A 9,883-nucleotide genomic window follows, 5' to 3' on the forward strand; every position below is an offset into this window, starting at 1 on the left:
AGCTTTTTCTTACACCTATATGAATGTCACTGGATTTGTTTCTCTAGTCAACCTGGCCTTACACAATATGGTACCTAGGGAGTGGAATACTAGAGAAACAAATCATGAAGGCGGAGAGAGGATGTTTGCCTGACTTCTGCTTTCTGATAGTCTTTTCTCTTTGACTAGTTGGAGGTCAAATATAGTCCTGTATTTTACTTGTTCTCTTCTGGGAAGGACATGGGAAGTGAAGGTTCTGATGCCCAGAAGTGGTATTTGGTTATTTCTGTCTGAAATTTTGTAAAAATGAATGTGACAGGTGTAAATTTTGAGTTCAGGGGGCAAAAATACCCTTCGAACTTTTCTGAGGCCAAGCTGGTTAGTCAAACTGGGTGACCAGAGGCCTAAGACCATAATGCATGTGAATGGGATAGTTGACATCAGAAAGGATTCAATTGGAATGTTTTCAGAATGTGTTTAGTATCTGACTGTATTAGGATTACATCGGTCTTTTCTATCTATTTTTATTGCTATAACGCATACTAGCAATGATTCGTGGAAAATATGAATAGAGCATCTGGCCACTGACACCTTGGACCTCGTTCACAGGGAGTAGAGTTGCAAACACGAGCAGATTGCCTGGTCTCAAGTTTAAAGAGCTGTGGGAAGCTGAGCCTATGACATGACTTAGCACCAGGGGGGCGAAGGTGGGTGAGTATTTGTGACAGGGACTCTTGGTCAAAAGTCAAGACAGCCCATGGGCACCTGAGTGAGGCCAAGTGAGGTGGCCCACAATGAGTTGACCAAATGAAGGAAAGATTTTTGAGCTTGTGAATTGGTGGGCATCTTGCTGCTAACTTGATGGATGGCCTGTCCTGGTTTGACTTTAACGATGGATGCAGACACGCAGGTGCCAACTAGAATGAGATTCTTCACATCAACGAAAATGCTTGTATCCTCGGAGTACTGGGTTGATAGAAGGGGCAGTGGAGACATTGGACACGCGGAATGTGGAAGACAAAGGCATGAAGAAGGTGGCTTAGCAACATGGATGGCTGGGGGAAATGTTGATAGGATTAGAGAATGATGATGGAGGTGTTCCCCTAATTGCAATGTTAGGCACAGGATATTTTTGTTTTGTTTACTTATAGAATTTAAATGGTCTACTTATAGTATTTAAAATGTTTTGTTTACTTAGAGTATTTAAATGAGGCTGGCACATTTTGAGTAGTGTGCATTTTAGTTTGATACTGTCAGATACAAGTATGATTTTGTGATTGTTTTGTTTTAAAATTATCTATGGTCAAAAGTTGTGGAAAGGCGTTAATTTCATAAGGGGTGGTCTGTGCTAGCTATATAAGTTCGTGTCAACTTGAAGATTTATAAAAGGACAGGAGTGGAGTCTAGCTTGTCAATCGGGTCACAGCATGGTGGTACCTCCTTGTGGGCATGGCCTTCTCATCAGGAAGGCCCTGGGAGCCTCTTCCTATCTCTCTGCCTTCATTCCTGCTGCCTGACCCCGATGGCTGCAACAGCTCCGGTGATGTGTACACAGCCATCAGATCCACACGACTTTGCACCCACTGGCCTGTGATATTCCTGCATTCGCCATTGTTTCATGTGACTTTGTGAGCCTAAAGAGGAACTTATGGACTAGTGTAGGCCTTAGGAACTTGAGTTTGCCTTGGCTGGGATGTTTTCCTGATATGTAATGCTTCTCGATAGAAAGCTTTTTCCTATACCTACATGAGTGTTACTGGGTTTGGTTCTCTAGTCAACCTGGCCTAACACGCTCACTTTCATCTTTTTTTTTTTTTGGTAGAGCTCCTTAACTTTTCCTATTTATTCTGCTTAGCCTTATATATTATTCCCAAAATATATAAATGTAATGTATTTCAGGCTCCAAGAGATATACTTCTTTCAAGGAAACATTGGTAAAACAATATCCCTACCTTGCTTACTGTCTAGTGGAAAAAAAGTTTAAGCTGTGCACTCTCCACGTGTCTATCCAAAATCATTCTTTACAAGGCTCTTTGTGAATTTTAAGATTACTTGACCCAGGAAGGGATTATTTGAAAATGACATATGCTAGTCTAGGCAAGGGGAATTCTATGCAATTTATGATAAAGTAATTATACTATCATACAAATGAGATGTGTAATATGACCCATCAATAAAATATATTTATATATATGCAACAAAAATTGTATGAGGGTTCTCGCTCCGATTTTTGGATTTCTCCATCTTAGAATTCTCTGAGAATTATTTCGTAGGTGTCGTATATTTCATTTTCCTTCAAGTCATTTGATTGCATTATGAATTGAGGTATATTCTCAGAGAAGATCTTACTCATTACTGTTCGTAGAGAGTAACTTATGGAATTATTTTCAGTTAAAATTCCCATACGGCATACCTTAATGAATAATATCTGAAGGTCTTTTCCATATATCTATATTTCAAATTGCTGCTCACTTTGATTAAATTGGTTAGGCCCAGAATTGTTTTATTTGTAATTTTGGCTTTTATCTGTTTATCAATTTTATTTACTTATTTTACGTTAAAATATTTCCCAGTAGGCTAAAACTTTTAGACGATACTTTCTGATTGGAGCTACAAACCCCACAGTCAGCAGTTTGTATCCACCACTGAATCCCAGTGGGAAAGATGGAGAGAGACCTCTGTCCCTCTGAAGGTTTACAGTCTGGGAAAAAGAGGGAAGTCCTGCTCTGTTCTACGAGATCACTATGAGTCTGAATCAACTTCAGGGCCGTGAGTTTGTAGGAGGGATTTATTTATTTATTTATTTGCTTTGGTTATTTTAACCACAATTCATCCTGTTCCAGCTTTATCCTATTTCTTTTTTTCTATTCCAACAAGTAATTGCAGATCAGATCATTATGAACCATAAAATTTTCATTAGCTGATTTAGCGTATTGCACTGTGAAGCACAGGGTCAGCAGTTCAAACTCACCAACCCTTCATGAAAGAAAAATGAGGCTTTCTGCTCCCATGAAGAGTTACAACCTATACCATGTTCAGCCTTCATTCTGGTTTCAGTAATTCCTCTAGTTACCTTGGCCTTGGTCACTCCCTGCAACAGATGAATCCCTCAGGACCAGCGGTGTGAGTGGCGACACCAGGAGGCAAGGTTTGTAGAAAGAGAGAGCCCGTCTTGGGATGTATGGGGAACCTCCTCTCTGGGAGATGGGCAAAGGGAAGGTGGGTGAGGGAAGACACCGGGCAGTGTAAGGTAAGATAAAATAATTATTTATAAACTATTAAGGGTTCAGGGGGAAGGGGGGCGTGACCAAGCCGGCCTGCTCACGTGACCACGCTCACCTGCGCCCGTGAACTGACAAAGAGCGCACGTGACCGTGCCCACCCGCGCACGTGACCATGCCCAACTGCGCACGTGTCCCTCCAACCAGCACATGTGACCACGCCTACCTGCGCGTGTGACCACGGGCGCCTGCGCACATGACCACCCCCAAGTGTGCATGTGACGACGGGCTCTTGCACACGTGTCCATGCCCACCGGCCAACATGACCATATAAACCTCCGCACTTGACCACGCCCACTTGCTCAAGTGACCAAACCCACCCGCTAACGTGACCACGTGCACTTGTGCACATGACCGGGCTCACCCGTGCACTTGTCCGTCCAAGCACTTGACCAAACTCACCTGCGCACGTGACCCCTCGCACCACTCCACGTGACCAGCCTCACCAGCGCACGTGACAACGCCCACCTGCGCACGTGACCACGCAAGACTGCGCACGTGACTGCGGGCACTTGGGCACGTGCCAACGCCACCCGTGCACGTGACCAGGCTGGCCCGCGCACGTGACCACGCCCGCCTGCTCACGTGACCCGCCAACCAGCGCACGTGACCACGCCCACCTGTGCGCGTGACCACGTTCGCCTGCGCACGTGACTACCCCAAACTGTGCACTGTGGGAAGCCGTAGCTCTCGCAAGATGTGGGAAGCCCCAGCTCTCGTGATGTGGGTAGCCGCAACTCTCGCTGCCATTACTAGATGGCGCGGCAGTCAGGGCGGTGGTCCAACTAAGTGGTAAACAGCCACTTAGCGCATGCGCGATGCTGAGATGACGTAGTCATAACTCCACCCTGGAGTATGCAAACGAAGGTTCTGGCGAACTCACCAATCTATGCATGAGGTTTTGGCAAATGCACCAATCAAGGCACAGCACGTCCCCATAGAGCATATATAAGCAGCAGTAGTCTGGCGTTTCAAGGTCTTTACCGCATAATGAAAAATTAAATGCTTGTGGAAGAATCCTGTTGTGGCGCGTCTTTTCTTGCTGGCGAGACCTGGCGCGCGACAAATGGTGCCGAGAACCCGGGAATTTACGATCATCTAAGGCACGAGCGGAGACCCCCACCAGGGAGGATTCAGAACCACACGGAATTATAGAGGTAAGTTCTGAGAGACATGAGCCTGAACGATTGCTAGAGCTGCAAACTATTGTATGCATTCTAATACTTTCACTTTCGGTTTCAACGGCGGACAGCCTGCTGCTTCTTATCTTGCACATAAACCGTGTGAACCTGTGTGTTAAATTCTTGTCTACATAAGTAGGGAATATGGGGAACGTAGCAATAAACACCATGGTTACAGCGCTTGATGCTTTATTAAGGAAGAGAGGATTAAAAATTTCAGAGCCGACGCTGCGTAAGTTTGTAACAAATGTGGATGAGATAGCACCGTGGTTTTTATCTACAGGTTCTCTAACTTTGGCAAGTTGGAACAAACTGGGCTGGGATGTAGACCGAGCTGCAAAAGAAGGGAAATTGAAACCGGGAACTAGACCCATCTGGAAGTTAATAAAAGCATGTATTGAGGATAAAGAGTGTAGACAGTCACTACAGCAGGGACAGCAGGCTTTGGAGGACGTTCAGGAAAGCATGTCAGAAACAGAACGGGACGAGTCCAAAGAGGCTCGGGGCGAGTCCAAAGAGGCTCGGGGCGAGTCCAAAGAGGCTCGGGGCGAGTCCAAGGAGACTCGGGAAAGGCATGCCCAAACAGAAGAAACTGCGCAGGTAAAATTAGGGGAGGAAGTTGATCAACAGAAGAACCGTACCCGCCATTCGGAGCCTTTATATCCGTGGCGAGAACTAGACCGTGCCCGCCATTCGGAGTCTTTAAATCCGTGGCGAGAACTAGAACTCTTGGAAATATCAGAGGAGGAGGAGGAGCAGTTAGAGGAGATAGCTGCTCGCTATGAGGAAGGTCGGCATGATGCACTAAAAGCGGCCGAAAGAGGGCGGTATAGTGCTATGCGGAAGTCAGCTGTGAGCCCATCAGCACCACCTCCTTATAAGGAAGAAAAGCAAAAAGGGTGTGGCTATTCCTTTTGCCCACCCAATATCCGTAGAGAAATTCAACAAATGTATCCAGTATTTGAGGATCAGAATAACGCTCGTTATCATACACCCGTAGAACACAAGCAAGTAAAGGACTTAGCTGATGCTGTGAGAGCTTATGGAGTAAGTGCAAATTATACTCAATCTTTAATTGAAAGGCTTACGAGTCAAGCTATGACTCCTGCCGTTTGGACATTTGTAACAAAAGCAGTATTGACTACAGGACAGTACCTGGAATGGAAATCTTTATGGCAGGATTTATTAACAGCTCAGGCTAGAGAAAATGCTGCAGCAGGGCAGCCAGCATGGGATTTTGAAATGCTTACAGGCCAAGGAAGATGGGTTAATAATCAGACAGCATATCCATTGCAAGTATATCAGCAAATAAATTCGGCTGCAAGCAAGGCATGGAGAACTTTACCTAATAAAGGAGAGGTTAGGGGCAACTTAACAAAAATTGTACAGGGACCTACTGAACCTTTTTCAGATTTTGTGGCACGAATGTTGGAGGCAGCAGGAAAAATTTTTGGAGATCAAGACACAGCTATGCCTCTTATTGAGCAATTAGTTTTTGAGCAGTGTACAAGTTTCTACACTGTGTGCCACTACGGATGAGTGGGCAATTTTTAAGTGCAGTTTTAATGCACTAATAGACAACCATTATCCTAAACATTCTTTGTTGCAGTTTGTGACTGCACATCCAGTAATTTTTCCCCGTGTCACTGTTAACAACCCCATTAAGGAAGCTTTAGACATTTATACAGATGGCTCTAAAACAGGTAAAGGATGTTATGTGATAAACAATCAAGTGACTACATTACAATTTTTAGCTAATGCACCTCAATTAGTAGAATGTTTGGTGGTCTTAGAAGTTTTTAAGAAATTCACGGAACCAATTAACATCATATCTGACTCCCATTACGTAGTCAACGCAGTATCTAAGCTGGAAATTGCTGGCTACATTAAGCAATCTAGCAAGGTAGCAGACATCTTGTCTCAAATTAGAGAATGTATCTTGCAACGAAAACACACATTTTATATTCAGCATATACGTGCTCATAGCTTGCTCCCGGGACCCATGGTGAAAAGTAATGATTTGGCTGATCAAGCTACAAGAGCTTTTCCTGTGTTAACTAAATCCAATTTTGAACTTGCTAAAGACTTTCATGAGCTGTATCATGTGCCTACTGCCACTCTACGCATTAAGTTTTCAATTACTCGCGCAGAGGCTCGTACTATTGTGTTGCAGTGCGCCAAGTGTGCAGAATTTATTTCTAAACCTTCAGTTGGAGTAAATCCTCGAGGCGTCCGTCCTCTCGACATCTGGCAAATGGACGTTACCCACATATCTGCTTTTGGAAAGTTGCAGTACGTGCATGTGTCAGTGGACACCAGTTCTGGCATTGTACATGCAACACCCCTAACGGGGGAAAAATCCAGCCAAGTAATTCAACATTGCTTAGAGGCTTGGAGTGCATGGGGCAAGCCCACCATATTAAAAACGGATAATGGGCCTGCATATACTTCCACCAAGTTTCGACAGTTTTGCTTGCAAATGCAAGTAAAACACCTCACGGGCTTGCCGTACAATCCCCAAGGGCAAGGAATTGTGGAACGGTGTCATCGTACTTTAAAACTATATTTATTAAAACAAAAAGGGGGAATAGAGGCCGTGACGGTAACCACCCCTAGAATGGCCTTATCTTTAACTCTTTTTACTCTAAATTTTTAAAATCTGGATGAGAAAGGCCAATCAGCTGCAGACAGACATGGACAATGGCCAAAGCCACCAAAGGAAATGGCCCGATGGAAAAATGTATTGGATAATAAATGGTATGGCCCGGACCCCATATTAATCAGGTCCAGGGGAGCAATTTGTGTTTTTCCATAGAAAGAAGAAAACCCCATCTGGGTGCCAGAGAGACTGGTGAGACTAATTAAGGAGGATGAAGATCGTGGGAGCAGGAAGAATGAAGAAGACGATGATCAACCTAATAATGTTGCTGATACTGATGGTAATATGGACCCCAATAGTTAAAGGAGTTTCTTTATGGGCTATAGCTAAAACTTGGCCTGTACCTATTCCCATACACTCGAATGCGTCAATATTACCCTTATTCTTATCAACGCAATGTGATTTGGGAATACCATGTATTACACCTAGAGGGGAGCCTCCTAAAGTATATAATGCAAGCAATTTTACATTGGCATATATTTTGTGTTTTACTATCATTGATACTAGTGCACCTTGTATACATGTAAGAAATGGGTCTTTAGTCAATTTGGTGGATCCTTCTGGAGACTCTGCAGTTAATAATATTATATCCACCCTTATGAAAGATGCACAAGGTGCTACAGGTGGAAGTGGCACCTCTGAGAAAGGAAAAGGTGTAAATATAACAACACTCATGATGATTCGTGAGGGATCTAGGCCCTCTGGGCCCATCTATGAATCAGTAGTGCCACCTAATGTGACCAGACGTGTCATATTACCTAGTTGTTTACCTGAAAAAGGTTTTCCGCCTTCTTTTACTCAATGTCAGTCTCCAAACTATCGGAACAAACCTATTATACCAGGTTTTGATATGACTCCAGCTTTAGGTAAAGCAAAATGGAATAGCAGTATTAATATCACTGGTCCTGATAATACTTGGCCGTGGTATGAATGGATATTATATAATCAACGTGGAGCATCTACAATAGTGACTCCTTTTGCAAAAATGTTTGGAATTAATGATACTTTATACAATGTCACTGGTGTATACACTACCACTACAAAGAGGCTGAAAGTAAATACTATGGTTAATATATCAAGAGTGCAATTTCAGCCATCACCTGTTTGTGTCCAGCCCCCATTTTTCTTTCTGTTAACATTCAACATTAGTCATGCAAATGATACATTTTGGGAAGCTTCATGTAATAGCTTTAGCAGTCAGTGTTGGCTTGCTGAATGTTGGAATGGCTCTGAGCCATTTACCTTGATAGTAAAGATTCCCACTATGATACCTGTACCGGTTGAAGCAGATCCCAATACTTTTCCTATTGCTACACTTTATAGATATAAAAGAGATTTTGGCATTACTGCAGCAATTATTACAGCTATTACTATCTCAGCTGCAGCAGCGGTTACAGCAGGATTGGCTATGTCCAATCAAGTAATGACAGCAAATGTCATTAACAATATTATGCAATCTACATCAGAGGCTTTATCTACAGTCCATAAATTGGATGCTCGATTAATGTCTGGTTTACTATTAGTGAACCAGAGAGTTGATTTATTACAACAAGTGGATACTCTTACGAGCATGGTGCAATTAAGTTGTGTTTCTTCAACACCTAATTTCTGCATAACACCTTTAAAATTCTTGAATGAGTCTTCTTTTAGCAGCAAGAATATATCCCAGTATCTTACAGGACAATGGACAGCTGAGCTGGAAGAACTTCAAGAACAACTCCGGATGCAGATTACGACTCTTAATGGCACAAGAATGAAACCCATAACTGTTGGAGATTTTACTTCTTGGCTTTCTACTGCCTTTTCCTACTTTAAAGAGTGGGTGGGGGTGTTTACATTTGCTGCAATAATGTGCTGTGGAGGAGTGTTGTTGCTATGGTTGCTCTGCAAGCTTAAAGCCCAGCAGAAACGTGATAAAGTCATGATCACGCAGGCGCTCTTAGCGATTGAGCGCGGTGGTTCCCATGATCTTTGGCTTTCTTTGTTAAGAGAAAATTAACCCCCATAAGTTGTCAGCTCTTGCACCCCAAGGGAATTGTCCCATTGCACTTGGAAGAGTGACAGAAATTGGATCTTGGTCAGCCCTTGCACCATGTGGAGCTTTGCTCATTGCACACATCAGGGTAACCAGATTTGGGTTTTTAGATCCATCTTGATCTCCTGGGGCTGCTGGAGGCTCCGGGATGGATCGATGGACTTTATATCCATCTTGATCTTTTGGAGCTGCTAGAGGCTCTGGAATTGATCGATGGATTAGGCTTAAAATAAAAAAGAAAGGAGGAGATGTGGGAAGCCGTAGCTCTCGCGAGATGTGGGAAGCCACAGCTCTCGTGATGTGGGTACCCGCAACTCTCGCTGCCATTACTAGATGGCGCCGGGCAGTCAGGGCGGTGGTCCAACTAAGTGGTAAAAAACCACTTAGCGCATGCGCGATGCTGAGATGACGTAGTCATAACTCCACCCTGGAGTATGCAAACGAAGGTTCTGGCGAACTCACCTATCTATGCATGAGGTTTGGGCAAATGCACCAATCAAGGCATAGCACATCCCCATAGAGCATATATAAGCAGCAGTAGTCTGGGGTTTCAAGGTCTTTACCGCATAATGAAAAATTAAATGCTTGTGGAAGAATCCTGTTGTGGCGCCTCTTTTCTTGCTGGCGAGACCTGGCGCGCGACAGTGCACGTGACTACGGACACTAGCACACGTGACCATGCCAACCCGCGCACGGGACCATGCCAACATCCGCATGTGACCACGCCCACCTGCTCACGTGACCACAC

The 9,883-nt window shown here is 44.0% G+C and overlaps 1 long non-coding RNA gene across 1 annotated transcript; it reads left to right on the forward strand.

Moving 5' to 3' along the window:
* The first annotated feature begins 4,254 nt into the window (after positions 1 to 4,254).
* Positions 4,255 to 9,677, forward strand: LOC142450532 (uncharacterized). The gene is made up of 3 exons (XR_012784950.1): positions 4,255 to 4,417; positions 7,257 to 7,380; positions 8,780 to 9,677. It is a non-coding gene; the product is annotated as an uncharacterized LOC142450532 (long non-coding RNA).
* The last annotated feature ends 206 nt before the right edge of the window (positions 9,678 to 9,883 follow it).

The sequence above is a fragment of the Tenrec ecaudatus genome, chromosome 6 (assembly GCF_050624435.1).
Source record: "Tenrec ecaudatus isolate mTenEca1 chromosome 6, mTenEca1.hap1, whole genome shotgun sequence".
NCBI classification, from domain to species: Eukaryota; Metazoa; Chordata; class Mammalia; order Afrosoricida; family Tenrecidae; genus Tenrec; species Tenrec ecaudatus.